Source organism: Triturus cristatus, chromosome 2_1 (genome assembly GCF_964204655.1).
Source record: "Triturus cristatus chromosome 2_1, aTriCri1.1, whole genome shotgun sequence".
Taxonomy (NCBI): Eukaryota; Metazoa; Chordata; class Amphibia; order Caudata; family Salamandridae; genus Triturus; species Triturus cristatus.
Genome location: NC_140581.1, coordinates 584,775,594 through 584,791,443, shown reverse-complemented (window position 1 = coordinate 584,791,443; position 15,850 = coordinate 584,775,594). Strand labels below are relative to the sequence as shown.

At 39.6% G+C, this 15,850-nt stretch overlaps 1 protein-coding gene and 1 non-coding gene across 4 annotated transcripts in view; one reads left to right on the top strand and one right to left on the bottom strand.

The window, feature by feature from the left end:
* KIAA0825 (KIAA0825 ortholog) overlaps positions 1-15,850 on the top strand; it is a 2,097,552-nt gene that overhangs the window by 759,252 nt on the left and 1,322,450 nt on the right. The window lies entirely within an intron of this gene.
* On the bottom strand, positions 7,699-7,793 carry LOC146865653 (small nucleolar RNA SNORD16). The gene has a single exon (XR_014977550.1). It is a non-coding gene; the product is annotated as a small nucleolar RNA SNORD16 (small nucleolar RNA).

Sequence of the window (15,850 nt, the reverse complement as noted above, 5' to 3'; positions counted from 1 at the left end):
TAGTGGCCTCGGGATCCCCCAGCTGGTCAGTTTAGACCATAAGATGTTACGATTTTTGTGGCCAAAGGCAGACTTATAATCCTTTTTTTTTTTTTTTTTACTTTTATTTAACATTTTCTATCATAAGAGCCATACATTACAAAACCAAATGACAAGTCAAAGCACAAGATCCATAAGATTATTTAAGCAAGCTGACAAGTTCCAGTAAGAGTAACAAAAAGAACATAGCACAGCAAGTACAGCGCAAAAGAAAGTCCTAATCCTAGGGTGTCATTGCAGAGAAAAAAAAACTTTTTCATTTCTTTCTGTTGTTTTTAAGCAAAGGTAATTTAACATCTTCATACATAGAGCAACTAAAAGGGTGCATCTGACAACCAGTTCAACACATTGTCCGTCAAATATCATATAGTGTGCATGATTCGGAGAGTCAAGTATGAAAGGGCAAGCAAATGGAAAAAAACATTACACATTTACCAAAGTCAATCCGTCAGGAATTGTATGTTCGGCTAACCTATTTCAGGGGAGGAGGCAGGTGGGCCGTCAGCGCTTTCTGTTAAGAGGTAACTCTGGAGAGGGCCCCAAATATCCTTAGGTCTGGAAGACAGTGGGAGTGTCTCGGCATAAGTTGTCAGTTGCTCTTGGCAGTAAATTAAATCCCTCAGCCACTCCTTGAATTTAGGGGCTCTTCCCCTACCCCACCGACAAGCCACTCTTCGTTTAGCTAATAATAGGGATATGGTAATAAAGGCACGATGTGTCTTAGGAAGCTGTTCGGCGTTACCCAGGAGCGCTAGTAAGGGATCCCCCACCACCGGGACTCCTAGCATCTGCCCAAGTGCCTCAAAGATTAGCGCCCAGTACTCCTGTATTTTAGGGCATTCCCATGCTAAGTGAAGAAACCCTGCTCCTAGTTGTTTACATCTCTTACAGCGGTCATGATCTGCTAGTTTAAGTTTATACTTTTTAGCAGGCGTATAATAGAGACGTTGCAAAAATGTAAAGTGTATAACACGTAAGCGACAGCTGGCAGAGATTTTTGCAGTTTGGAGGCAGCAGTGTTCCCACTGATCTTCTGTTATCTCCCTACCCAGTTCCGTGCTCCAGTGTATACAAGCTGTGTTGGGTGAGCCAAGACGTTGCGTTCGTATACTACGGTAGAGCCGAGACACTAGATGTTTACCATCACTGGACCCCAACATCTGGTGTAGAGGGGGGAAGCTTGTGGGCTCTCGTGGGAAGTCCGTAATAATAGAACCGATACCCTGACATAGCCGGATGTATAAGAAAGTGTCTAGTGGTGAAGGCGGAGCTGTAGGAAATAGTTGATCTAACGTGCGGAAGAGGCCATTATGAAAGAGGTCTCCTCATGTAGTGATCTTGGCACACGCACACATCTGCTGAAATCCACGTTCCTGCAACAGGGGCATACGGGAATGATACGAGATGGGAAGTCTCGAGGAATACAGCATAGGGGAGCCGAGAAGATCTTTTATGCAGTGCCATGCGTCCACCGTAGCGATGACAGTGGTGGGAGGCAAATCTCGGGTGCGTCGGGGTGCATGTATGAGGCCATCCTGAGGGATGGGATCAGCCAACCAGTGCTCCACCGCTACCTGCGGCATATAACTGGGTGGGCGGATCCGAAAGTAAGCATAATGTGCTTGTGCACTAAGATAGTAGATTTCAAAATCAGGGATATCGAAGCCACTCTGTGCATAAGGTTTCGTGAGAGTGGACCATTTAAGCCTAGATTGTTTGCCACCCCAGAGCAATCAAAGCAATTCAGTACGAAGGGTTTAAAAAAAATTACGCCCAGGATCATAGGGGTATGTTCATAAACAGATACAAAAATTGTGGAAGCACCACCATCTTTATCAGAGAAGCGCGACCCGCAAGCGAGAGCGGCAGGGAGATCCATCTAGTGACATTATTAGTAAGGCGATGTATAGCCGTGCCATAGTTAAGTCTAGACCTATAATCTATAAAGCAAAAATGAAGTGCCATTTTCATTAATTCGGCTTTGTCAATTAACAGTGCCATAGATAATATATTAGTAGTTGTTCCAACTGTTTTGGCAAAGCCAGTCTGATTTGGTGGAATTATAAAGTTCTCTTCGGCCCAAACCTGTAGCTCCTCCAACAGTGTTCCTGCAAAGTACTTTGCCTCGTTATCCATAAGTGCCACTAACCGATAGTTCTGTGGAAGTGATTTATCCCTGACTTAAAATTTGGGTAAATAATTGTTCCTTTCCAGGAACCAGGCAGTCTGTTAAATAACCTTATTTCTATAAACAGTGGTGTCAATGCTTCTGTCTATTCGTTTGCATCTTGTTTGTAAAGGATAGGGGGAATTCCATTCGGACCAGTGGCCCCCTCTCTCCTTCCTTTTCCAATCTGTCGCTTGATGGTGTTGATTATACCCATCAGACCGTCATTGCTTAATGATAATATACCTTCGGGTTTGCCAGAGGTTGTATGAACTCCCCTTGTCAATGCTTTATTAGTAATAACGCTTTTTGAAGCATTTTCAGTTTTTAGCTCCAGAGTCATTATTTCCGTATCTTGATTAAAGTGATTCTTAAGATGGCTTGCCCATACTTCTTCTGTGATATTTGAGGAAACTCCATCATGCGAAGGGCATATAAATTGGTTTATGGTTTTCCAGAATCTTGTACTATTCCTCTGTTTAGTGTCAGCGTATAGTTTTGCCCAGAGATTGTCCTCCACAGATCTGTTGGCTTCCTATTTGGGTTTTTTCAGCATTGCCTTTTGCTTCCGTAGTAGTTCAAGTTTCGCTTTATCTGCTGGGTTATGCCGAAGATATCTCAATGTACGATAGATTGATTTTTTCGTGAGCTTAATCTTCTTTTTATAGTCTTGTGGGAAGTTCTTCATACTACTATGGCTCGGTTGTAACCGTAGTTTAGTTCTGGTAGCATATGTTGCCGTGGTTGCTGTGAAGTACTCCCATTTTTCAATTTCACTTGAGCCGACCCTTGACTCGAAATGCTGTTTTGCGTTTTCCAGCATGCTAATGTTTGCTACTGCTGCAAACTTAATTCTTTTAAAATTGATGGTAAAAAGTGAATTCTGAGGAGCCAATGATCGCTCAAATTTGGACATGCTTATTCTAAGCACAATTTCTTGGGGCCGATGACCACTGTCAGCTTCATCACCCATCTGAAATGAATCCATATGTTGAAATAGAGGTAGGGAGATTAAAGTGTAATCTATTATTGTATTAACTTTTGTCGAATAATGGGTTGTTGCAGGGGGATTATCTCCAGCAGATCTTCCATTTTTTGCTCTGAGGTTTAAATGTTCGAGTTTCTCCAATGTCTGATTCCCAGTTTTGGTTTGAGTAATTGATCGCAGATTCCCTTGCCCTGGGATGTTCCAAATTGAATTTTGCAATAGTACCTCATCATCTGATGAGGTACCCATTAGATTGAGGTTAAAGTCCCCAGTAAGCACAAGATCAGTTGTAACACTTTCTCCTATACACACCTCCAGAATATCACATAATTCTTTTGCAGCCTTTATTTTCCGCTTTGGATGGACGTAAGCACTGATCAAAGTAAGATCAATGCCCCTGTTATCTAATTTTGAATGTGAAGTGAGGAAGTTTATTATTGGGATTGTCGTCAGTTCTTTCCAATTTAATTATGCCTGTCTATTGATGTTTTGAGTTTAATGTATGTCATCATTGATCGACTGCTACGTGGACATGGAAATGACAGAGAGTGCTAATGTTGGTTACGATTTGTTTCTCCAAAATTGGTAAATAAAGTTTTTTTTTTATTTGAGGAGGTTTATTGCCATTGTTGCCGAAGCCTTTGCACCGATTTCCCTGGCTGTAAGTGTACTTTTGATGAAACATAAGTTACTAGGCCCCCTTGAAGGTACCCATATTTTGCCTTCCTCTGTGCACTTGTAAAGAAGCGCAAAAATCCCTGTAGGTGCGGAGGGTCTATTTGCCATGTTTCCTGTAGTACTACAATTTCGAATGACCTTATGTAGGTAACAAAATCTAGATCAATCATAATTTTATTAGCTAGTCCGTTTACATTCCATGAACATATACCTAAATGTCCATAATCCCTGGATCTTCGTTGTGGACTGGTGTATTGTCAATTTGTTTGTTTATTTATAGCTCTTGCGATCCATCTTAGGTCAGTTTGCCAGCTTGGCGACATTGTAGAGTCATTGTCCCTTCTGGTGTTCCCTTGAAGTGGCTCATTACTCGTTCTGCAGTGCCCCACTGCTCCTCTAGGCACCGATGTTCCAGATTTTTTCAAAGTAGCTTGAACCCCCACCATTGTCTCCGGGTTTAGCAGATCAGGATATCCTGGCTTAATATAAGGAGTGATTGTTATCCCCCAGTTTTTAAAAGTGTGGAGCTCTAGAAGTATTTTTAGTGCAATTGATGATGTTATCCACGTTGCTTTTGTTTTTTCTCCTTCCACGGCATCTTTGCATTTAATAAATTCGATCGAAACCAAGTCCAAAGTTGACACTTCATTCAGAGAAGGAATGTGAGATGACAACCGTAGGCTATTGCCTCGATTCAGGATGTCGTGTTTGCCTTTAGAGCTGTAGTCCGGTCTGAACCATATAGCTCTTGTTTCCCTCCTTGATTTCTCTGAGTTGAAGTTCCCTTGGTTGTTTGGGCACTGGGGGATGGGCTCGCATCTTAGAGCTTCTGATAGTGGCGGGTGTTTGGAAGACTCAGTTTTTTCTTCCTCACTATGTGATATTGGAGGCTGTTTTTGTTCAAGCGGTTGTCCTCCACATACCTGCCAGGAGGGATCTGACATAAGTCCTGATTGGTCTGCAGGCACCTGGATTCCCTGTCCCCATTTGGCCCCTGTGTATGAAATGGGGGCTGCTTGAGTATTGAGGGCTGTTTGGACGTTGTTTGTGTCTTTGTACTGCCTTCTCTTTATTCCACCTAGCTCCCTATTCTGTAAGCATTGGTTGTTACCTTTCTTTGAGCTTGTCACAAAGGTCTTTTCACCATTGGCTGCTCGATAAGTGATAAGTGATGTTGAGAGCTTCCTATTTTGAAATAATGCCTGGTTAGGTTCGAGAGATTCCACTTTTGCCATATTCCCCAGTCCATTTTCCTCTCCATTCTTTAGAGGATTATTGCTGTTTTCTTTTTTGTATGCGAGTTCTGGTTCTTCGTTCTCAGCTTCCCCAAACTCTTGCATCTTATCTATTTCTTGCATTCCGCTGGAGAAAGTTTGATTTGTTCCTTTCACAGCTTCTATGTTCTGTTTGTGAAACCCTTTTAGGTTAATGACATTTTCGTGCATTAATTCAGTTTGTACTGATGATAACCCAAAAAGGCTCATGAATCTATCTTGATTTGAATTTATTTTTTGATTTCGGCCTTTACGTCTTTTTGCCCGTCTTTGCCTTGCGTTCATTTTGTTATCTGAAGTGTCTCCCAATGTAGGATCCTGTTTTTGGTCTGCTATTGTTTTTAGTTTTGTTGCCCTCTGTTTTTATAACTGTTTGTTTCAGGTTTGTCTTAGACGCAGGATTCCTTTCTTTAGAGTTTTTAGTTAAATTTATTTTGGTGGGATCATGAATTTCCTTCTCCGGTTTGCCGTCTGAGGGCTGGTTGTTGAAACATTGCGGAGCCCTTTTAATTTGTGTACACAACTCCCTCAGCATTAAAGGGAGGGAGGCTAAATTGTCGATGATCTGGCCACATCAACAATTTTGACTAATACTTTGTGAATGGTCGTGCATGTTTTGTAAAAACATATTTAATGTGCCTAGTTTTCCATCAATAGCAACCACAAAAACAGCCAGAGTGTTCAGTAACGTTAGTTGTGCGTCCATTTTATCAGATTGATATTGGAGAGCCTCTACCAGGAATTGCACTGTTTTTAGGAGACTTGGCCAGGCACTTCCATGATCTCTTTGTTTTGTCTCCCCCGATTGGCCTCCTGAGTTTGTTGAATCTGTTTGCTCCCTTTTAGTCTCCCTGACAACGGGGTGTTCTTGATTCTCCTCAATAGTTGTGTTGGAAGTATTTGCGGGAGTTCCACTCCTACATTTATCCTGTGAGTAGGCAGCTAGATGCTCTGCCCACTCTTCCTTTCCCAAAGATAAAAAGTCTTCTGGGTGTTTTGGATTTCCCATGGCGAGGAGTGTTGACATTTCCTGTTTTGCTTGTTTTGATGCTGGTGCTGATAGCATATTATAATCTATCACTGAGTTATTTGTTGTTGATACGGAGGGTGCCAAGGAGTATTCCATTTTGTTCTCCTCCTTCCTTTCCTTCATGTATTTGCTCTTTGTACTCTTTGACTGCAAACATTCCTCCTGGCTTCCTTGTTCGCAGAATATTGTTAGTGCTTCAGTCGTGGCACAGTTGCCTGTTACATTTTTGCTGTAAGGTGTCCGTCTGGCCATTGGCAGTTCATGTGTATCTATTTGTCCTTCCCCCTGGTCCTTCTACAGAGATTTTATTCGCTTCGTAAGTCATATGTTCTTGGATTAACTCTATATTGGCCACAGCCATCTTGGCTGGGAACTTAGTACTTAGACACCAGTGTCTTTTGACTTTTTGGGTTTGATATTATATACGAAGGCCTGGAGTTGCCTGCTAACAAACTTGTAGTTTCCTTTTTATTGGCACTACCCTGCGAGCCGGTGGGTTGTAACGGCTGTAGAGGTGAATGAAGGCCCGGCAGTTCTGTAGTGTTTGAAAGGAGAGTGCCGCCCGCATTTAAAAAAAAACTAAATTTTGTGTACATCTTTGGTTGGAAGAGGGGTTTACAATTTTTGAGAGATTTGTTTTTTCCCTTCTGAATGAGTGCTCGCTCTCTTGCCCGCTTGAGATATTTCTATCTGCAATTATTTCAAATAAGGAGCAGTCATGCTGTACAGCTGGCCTGGTTTTAGGTGGCAGCTCTTCCCTGGAGCCCACTAGTGTCTTAGCGGTCCGCTTACGCTTATTTGTGTTTCCATTGAGCGTCTGGCCTCCCCGTACCCAACCTGATCTCATGGTATGCTATATTGTGCCTGTTTATATATGTTATTTTGTAAGTAACCTTAGAAAGTCTTTAGAAAAGCCCTTTAAAGACTTGCAGACATTTGAAGGTTTTAAGGTTTTTAAAATTGTATTTTGTTCTCAGTCCTGGACATCCGTAAATTATGATGTTTCAAACACAGCGCCCGTTGGTATACACGGGGCAGTCCTAGAGGACTGCTTTTCAAGTTCCTCAGGTTCCCCCAAGTGTAGGCGCAGGCGCAGGCGCAGCCAGACCCACACAAGCACAGACCCGCCACCACACCACGCCCGCCCCTGCTCAACCAGGGCTCAGCCAGATACCAAACTGGCCCCCCGGCACCAGCGCGGTCAACTGCCCCAAGTCACGCTAGGCGGATGCTACACATCTCCTGAGTCAGCTTCACTCTCGCCACTTTCTTCCACCCCCACTGTTGCGAGGGTACACAGCTCACCTGCCTCCCCAGTGCTCCCTTAGCGGGCTGCGGTACACGAAGGGTGCGGATTGACTCCAATTCAGGGCAGATGCAGCACCACACCTCTTGCTTTTCCTGGTGGCCCATCAATGTATCCGTAATACATTGAGCTCGCAGCTGCGGTGGTGCAGCTGCGAGCTCAATGTATTACGGATCCACACAAACACTTTTTGATATTAAGTCTGACGATAAAGGTTGCTGAAAATGATCATCAAACCGTAGCGGCAGTTCAAGGACAGCAGGTAACCGCAACTGACCACCAGGTAAGACGCAAATTACAACATCACAGCAACCACCATCTCATATCAGATGGACATTGTTATTCAGTTTAGGGACACACATTTTATAATGAACAAAAATAGCCACTTATTGTCATATTATTGGTTACAGTGATGGAGTCATGTTTTGCCATTTCAGAACATTCAGATTAAAGTGTAAAGGCAAGGAGTGAACAATTGTACCACAAACATTGACACTGGGGTTGTGGCTCTCAAATAACACAAACAATCGCATAAAAAAAGAATTAATAACCACCAATGCTCGCACTTACCATATTCGGTTTCCAAGAGCGGAGCATGCTGGAAGATGAGAGTTACAGCTTCTGCTATAGACAGAAGCGAAGGACTGAAACAAGATGATTTCATGTGGAAGCCATCTTGGACTAATGAGCTTCCTAAAGTGAATATTATGTTTATTTGTAAATGAATAAAGTACAATCAATAAGGCAACAAGTATATATATTAAAGAAAGCAGCTATTCTGGAACTAAATACATTTATAAAACGCCTGTAAAGTTGAGTGGAAATTAGATGTCTGTCTAATGTTGCTGTTAACTATGCGGAACATTGATGCTCTCAACCTCCGAAATTGGATACTGAAGCAGCATTGTTTGGTGGTGACTGTATGTCACAGGAAAGAGAGCAGTGAGTGGAAAATTTAAATAAAACAAGGAGCGATGTGAGGTGGTGGTGGGGGGATGGCAGGGCATGGGGAGATTAGGCAGCAACAGCAGGAAACTTGTTTTTAAAAAGACAGTCGCTGAACACGTATGGTCAATGAAGACACGAGCAGGGATTGAAGTTTATAGTCAGGGAAAAAAGATGGTGACAAACGGGCAGCTGTTCAAGACTGCCGAACCGACTGGGTGCAAAAAAAATTCTCTGATCTGGGTTGAAGGGCAACAAAGGAAAAAGAGTTCTCCTAAACATCAGAGAGACACTGTAATTGTATGGAGACTGTACATCGCTGATGCGCCTGTACATTGAACATAAGTGAGGTATCAGCTACAGAACGAGTAAGAAGGGAGTAAACGAGCGACGCCGGATTAGCGGGCGGGAATAAAGTAGTTTTATTCATGACGGCAGGTCTTGCAGACATTGCATATATGCTGGTTAGGCTCGACCTAAAAACATTAAGATTCTTTCTACTATATATTCATCTGAAAGATTTTGAAGGCCTCTGGAATTCTACATACGGTACCCCAAATTATAGACTTTGTAATTACTGCAAAGAATCTTTGAACAATTTTAATCTGTCTTTTTCTCGAGTTGAGTGATATTCGCAGCAAGTATTTACTCCCTTCTTTCAGGAAGCTATCTTTGCACACTGTAAAGGAGGCAACTCTAGCTTGTTTAATGATTCAAATGCTTTTATAGGGAAACTAATAAAGTGTATGTATATAACGTATGCGAGACTCAAGTTAAAAGATATTAAGTAATTGATCTGTAAGAGGAGTTGAACATATTTTTTACTTCATACTTTATTGACTGCGCTTTAGTAGGTGGAGAAAGACAGACTTATTTTATTCATTTTAACCGTTTCTTCTAGCTTGTTTTATGACACTCTCAAACGCTGTTTATAGAGAAACGTTTACAATGTTTGGACATAATGAAAGCGGGTCTCAAACTAAAAGAAATTAAATAATGGGCCTGTAAGGGGAGTTGAAGATATTTTATGTACTTTACTGAATGCAGTTTAATAGCTGGAGATAGACGGTCCTATTTTATGAATTGTAACTATTTCTTCCCGCATGTCTGTTGTTTGTGCATTTAGGGTGTTGATTTAACAATATAAATTATGTATTTTATTAATCTGAATTATGTTCAGGTATTTTGTCCAGAATTATATATACACAATATAAGAGTTTACTACTACTTGCGAATATAGGTCAGAATGTGCATTAATACACAGATGGCACCGTTTATCTAAAATGAGCTCCAAATAAGACAAGGAAACAATGAAAAATGCCTTGGAAGGCCACAGCCATGGCTTTCTAATCACTTTCTAAAGCTAAATACAGTGTTCCTACTCTTCCCACCTAAAAACAAAGCAGTCTGGCACATAACCTGATTATGGACTCAAACCATCTTGGGAACGAGCTGGTGATTGTACACAAAGTGAAATCTTTAGATTTTGTTCTGAATTATCAACACTATCTTCATGGTCACATAACCTGTATAGCTATAAACAGTTAATTATAACTACATAAGAAAACTCTAATACCTAGTCCCAAATCAAGTCTATTCTATCTAGACTATAGTATGGGATTTCACTGCTCCCAAAAATTCCAAAATCACCCCTTTCATACCTAAGGGCAATCTTCGATGCAGCAGGAAGACTCATCTCTAACCTGAAAAAGACTAACCACATATCACCAGTTTTAAAATCTCTAAACTGGTTTCCAATTGACAAATATTCTCTCTTGGAACTTTCATGCATCACACACAAAGCCCTTCATCATAACTCTCTAACATACTGTGCATGGAAATTAAAAGTCGTAGGTAAAAAATAAAAATTCAAGGCACAAAGAAGTGCTCACTATAGAAATGTTTACATTAAAAAACCCAAAACTCACAACTAATCTTTCTTGTGTGCTCCACCAAGAATCTGTATTAGCATTCCCTCTGCAATCCGAACAGCACATCTTACATTGCATTTAGAAAAAAGATGAAAGGCTTCATACCAAACAGTCCTCTCATTCATGGGGGAACATTTTCCAGCGCTATGCTCACTCTATCTTATTTTAAACAAAAACAAGCATATCAAAAGATTTGTTGAAATAGCCACTCTAAAAAATCTTCATTGAAAAACACTTCTTTAACTTTTATTTGTATTTACTTGTTATGCATGTATCTCACCATCCAGTTTAACTAATGCAGTGTTTTGCATTTTACTTGCTAGTAGTATTGTCTTATTTATTCAATGCATATGTGACTGCATCTTTGTAAAGCAATCTGACCTTAAAATGGCCTCGTTTGAGTTATATAATTTTCACAAATACCACTAGCGCCTTCAGAAATGCACTGATCTGACTTCTTAATAGAAGGAAGCTGCCCTGGCATATCTTCTGCTCCCAAAAAGCATGGGCTGCAATTTGTGTCCATTTAAGATACACCTAACGGCTCTCTAAGTCTACGGGAATAGTTTCACGTTGGTCTCTTTTTTCATGGTACCGTTGGTGAAGTAGTTACTGGAAGACATCAATAAAGGTTTCCCACTACCCTGATGACCTTCTGTGACAGATCTTTCTGCCTATATTGCACTCCTCGGCAGGCAGGAGAGGAGTGCCAGGCCGGGACACTCAATTCATGTCAATCAGAAGTGGCTGTGGGAATACGTAACAAAGTGGAAACGGAAACAATCAGGGGTCATACTGCAAGAGAACTGGCAGAGGGACCTGGTGGTGACTGTAAAATAGAGATAGAGGTGTACGAGCAGGGAGGAAGGAGGAGCATCTACGCCATAAGCAGTGGACTAAAACACTGAAGTAGACTACCACCAGCCGACATCTGAAGATCCCCAGTACAGAGAGGATCGAAGACTGTTATGGGACTATGGGTATGCTAGGCTCTTTAGGCTCCATGTACCAGGATGTTGAATGGGGAAAATGGGGAACATGAAAGAGGAATTACTAGTATCTCGAGAAAGGGAACTGGCTCAAGAAGATGGCTATATCCCGGTGATTACCTGCTTGGAGATGTGTCAAGTGCAGGCAAATATCTAGGGGAGAAATGGCGAATTAGTTTGGGTAGGCAGGATGCTCAGAGATGATACAGAATTGGGATAAATCTAAATATAATTAAATGAAGGGATAGTTTAGTTATCTCTTCTTAAATACCTTATTTTTGTAGAAAAATCTATCTATTTTATTTCAATCCAGAATCAAAGGTAACCCAGCAACAAAAATACACCGACTAATGTGTATCAAAAAAGTATTTTTTATATATATATTTTTTAATCGTTTCACTCCACGTTCATTTTATACATATATACATATTTATACCTCAAAATTACAATTTACAATTTTTTCTTTCTTTGCCCTACTAATCACTAAGGATGCCTTCAATAATTTTTTACACCAGCATTCCTTGAATGAAAATCACTCATTCTAAGAAACCCAACGGTCTATTTCTTCCACCATATACTTATTGAGTATTCTTTATCTGTTTGGTCACAGTTAAATGTCATATGAGTGTCTCCAAATTAAATGTCGACGCGTTTCAGCCTTCGATATTTCAGGCCTCTTCAGGACTAGGGCAGTCGAATATGCAATTTCTGAATTCAACCTATAAACCAAATACACTTTTTAGTCCATATATACAACATAACTACTAATGTTTCACATATATATACACAAGCACACACCTAGGAACACCAAACACAATGCATTTTAAATAGGCACAATGCCTTGATATTTTTTCTCTCTGGAGTGACGTATCATGAATCAAAAATAGTTGACAGATACACACCACTTAAATGTGAATATTTTAATAATAAACACAAGTATGTGTTTTTTATTATAGATATGTAAACCATGGTTTTCACTAAGCTACCATTAAAAACAAAATTCTACCAATACTTTACATATCATAACCTAATCTTTCTAAACAATCCAAACCATATATGTGTACATATATGTGTTAGTAAGCCTCACTTTTGAGCCTGGTTTACCACAGAAACCGCAGTTCTTTACCCCAGATTTATATTATATCAACCAACTAAAAGGACTTACTCCAATCCTAAAGTCACTTTTATCACTTACTTAGTCGGAGACGGATAGCGTGTACCAGCACGAAGTATAGGCAGTATATCTTCAGCCACTTCTCTTTTTAGCTTCTTTCTAATAGGAAAACGCGAGAAACTGTACCTCAATAGTTTCTTTCACATTATTTCAAACTCTGTAGTATAGTCAACTTTACTACATTTCCGACGAATTGAGTATGTACCTGCGTCTTTTTTGGATCGTTCTCTACAACTTTTTAAGTCTCCTCGTGGAACCGACCACTTTCTTCAGACATCGTCACAACGTACTAAGAAGGAAATGAATAAGTAAACTAAGACGCCGAGGATTACTTCTCATATTCTAATACTATTTCAGCGAGATCGTCCCCATCAGGTCCCTACTGACTTTATAATATCATTAGCTTACTTGTGCTTAAAAAATAATTTTTTTAGCTTTAAATAGAGTCTGTATCTACAAGTTTCCGGAGTGGCAATGTGCTGTAGCTTCTCACCAGAAATAGCTAATTTAGTTATGGCCGAATTTGAGAAAAAATGGATATATAGCGACACCAACCCTTTTAAAAACTATATAGGGTTTTGGTGTCGCTATATAGATGACATATTTATGATCTGGAATGGAGAAGAAATACAACTGACAGATTTTCATAACTGGCTAAATTCAAGGACTGTGGAGTTTAATTTTACCATATCAAAAGATCGGGCAAAAATATATTTCCTGGATGTATTTGTCCAACAAGATAACTAAGACGCCGAGGATTACTTCTCATATTCTAATACTATTTCTAATTTAAGTCCGTGATATAGCATATTGTACCTAATGTTGTCGCTATACTCAGGCCTGGTATTTTTCTCTTCTGCCTCCGCGTATTCTACTTTTTCCAACGCTCGCGTACTCTGCTCATTCAAACATCCGCAATACGGAAGTGCGTGTAAATACGTCATTGAGAGTCCACAACATTGAAGATGGACTAGTTATATTTGAATCAACACAGAGGAAAGACTGTTGCCAAAGATAAGGTCGCCTGTATAGTATCAAATAAATTTGGTTATGTATCCACTAAGTTCTTAAAAAATAAAATAAAATAAATAAATATCATCTACTTAATATTGAAATTGTGCAATCTACACTAACGAGTGAGTTTAATGGGATATCTCATCTAAAAACGGAGAAACGAATCAAGGCTCTATAGGGAGACATATTTATAAGAGCCACAAAAAGAGGACTAGTGTTTGGCTACCTCATGAGGAATGTCGAGAAATAAATAATGAGTGTGCTATCTTATCACCTCATATTCTAATCTATAAGATAAGTGTGTTGGAATTACACAACCACACATATTAAAAAAATATATCAAACCAAAGTATGAAAAAATTAATGAAGAAACTAAGTGATAGTCATACCTTATAACCCATAGTAATACGTCACTCCTTACAATCTTATCATCCATGGAATTTTTATATACAAAAATGAATACTATACAGCGTCATCTCTGTTAGAGATTATGTGTTTTTGTCTCATTACTTCCAATTTAGTAGAATGACAAACAGATCATTGTAATAATGCCCAGATCTCATCTTTGTCATTAAGACCCATTATCGCAGTATGATACTTCTCAATTAATCTAGCCTCCAATCTATTCAATTTGATTTGTAGCTCGTCCCTTCTCACATATTCAATCACACATAGCACAGACCACTTTAAATCATTTTCAGAATGATTTAGATTTTGATAATGGTGGACAAATGGAGATCCTTGGACTTTACATTTGATCCTTGACTTGTGTTGTAAGATTCGTTTTTTCAAAATTTGCGTCGTTTGACCTATGTAATATTTATTACATGGGCACTTTATGCAATATATTGCATTCTTTGTGTTACAGTTCGAAAAAACTCTTTGGTAGTGTATCTGACCATTAATATTTAACTGTTTCGAATTTTCTGTTAAATTACATGCCAAACAATTCTGACAACGGAAATGGCCCACCACTGGTGGTAAACAAAGTAGATTTCTCAAATCTTTTTTCGCTGTCTCAGTGTGTCTTGCTGCTCTCACCAGCTGTTGTCTAATGTTTTTTCCTTTTTTGAAGGCGAAAAGTGGTTTGTCAATTCCTAAATGTTCTATTAATTTCCAATTTTTTTGAATGATTTTTTTAACTCTATTCGCTTTAGGGTCATATGTGAGAACACATGTTAACGGAATATTCTCATCTTTTTGTTTAGGGATCAGCAAAGTTTCTCTCGGTGTGTACCAAGCTCTTTTTAGAGCACCTTTCACCAATTTTTTAGGGTATCCCCGTATAATTAGTTTGTCTTTAAGTATCTCAGCATTAGTGAAATAATCCTCTTTGTTGGTACAGTTCCTCCTCACACGAAGAAATTGCCCATATGGCAAATTTTCCTTCAATGTGCGAGGATGACTGCTGGCAAAATGCAGAAGGGTGTTTCGATCTGTAATTTTAGTATATAGACTCACCCCTAGCTGGTCTTTATCTTGTTGGACAAATACATCCAGGAAATATATTTTTGCCCGATCTTTTGATATGGTAAAATTAAACTCCACAGTCCTTGAATTTAGCCAGTTATGAAAATCTGTCAGTTGTATTTCTTCTCCATTCCAGATCATAAATATGTCATCTATATAGCGACACCAAAACCCTATATAGTTTTTAAAAGGGTTGGTGTCGCTATATATCCATTTTTTCTCAAATTCGGCCATTACTAAATTAGCTACTTCTGGTGAGAAGCTACAGCCCATTGCCACTCCGGAAACTTGTAGATACAGACTCTATTTAAAGCTAAAAAAATTATTTTTTAAGCACAAGTAAGCTAATGATATTATAAAGTCAGTAGGGACCTGATGGGGACGATCTCGCTGAAATAGTATTAGAATATGAGAATTAATCCTCGGCGTCTTAGTTTACTTATTCATTTCCTTCTTAGTACGTCGTGACTATGTCTGAAGAAAGTGGTCGGTTCCACGAGGAGACTTAAAAAGTTGTAGAGAACGATCCAAAAAAAGACGCAGGTACATACTCAATTCGTCGGAAATGTAGTAATGTTGACTATACTACAGAGTTTGAAATAATGTGAAAGAAACTATTGAGGTACAGTTTCTCGCGTTTTCCTATTAGAAAGAAGCTAAAAAGAGAAGTGGCTGAAGATATACTGCCTATACTTCGTGCTGGTAGACGCTATCCGTCTCCGACTAAGTAAGTGATAAAAGTGACTTTAGGATTGGAGTAAAGTCCTTTTAGTTGGTTGATATAATATAAATCTAGGGTAATGAACTGCGGTTTCTGTGGTAAACCAGGCTCAAAAGTGAGGCTT